We start from the raw sequence: 218 nt of genomic DNA, 5'->3' as shown, positions 1-218 counted from the left end.
GCGAAAGACAATAATTTACATAATTTTCAACCAATTTTCTACACTCCAAATGTCTTCAAACTTGTCCACCTCCTTCATAGAGAGAGCGAGATTGTAGGCTATTTGTTTTTTCTTTTATTATTTTCAATTCGTTTATAATGATATGTTTAGTTTTTTTTATTTTATTATATATATATATATATATATATATATATATATATATATATATATAAACTATA

The sequence above is a fragment of the Sinocyclocheilus anshuiensis genome, unplaced genomic scaffold (genome assembly GCF_001515605.1).
Source record: "Sinocyclocheilus anshuiensis isolate Anshui unplaced genomic scaffold, SAMN03320099.WGS_v1.1 scaffold939, whole genome shotgun sequence".
Taxonomy (NCBI): Eukaryota; Metazoa; Chordata; class Actinopteri; order Cypriniformes; family Cyprinidae; genus Sinocyclocheilus; species Sinocyclocheilus anshuiensis.
The sequence above is the reverse complement of the archived record's forward strand: the minus strand, read 5'-3'. Positions refer to the sequence as shown.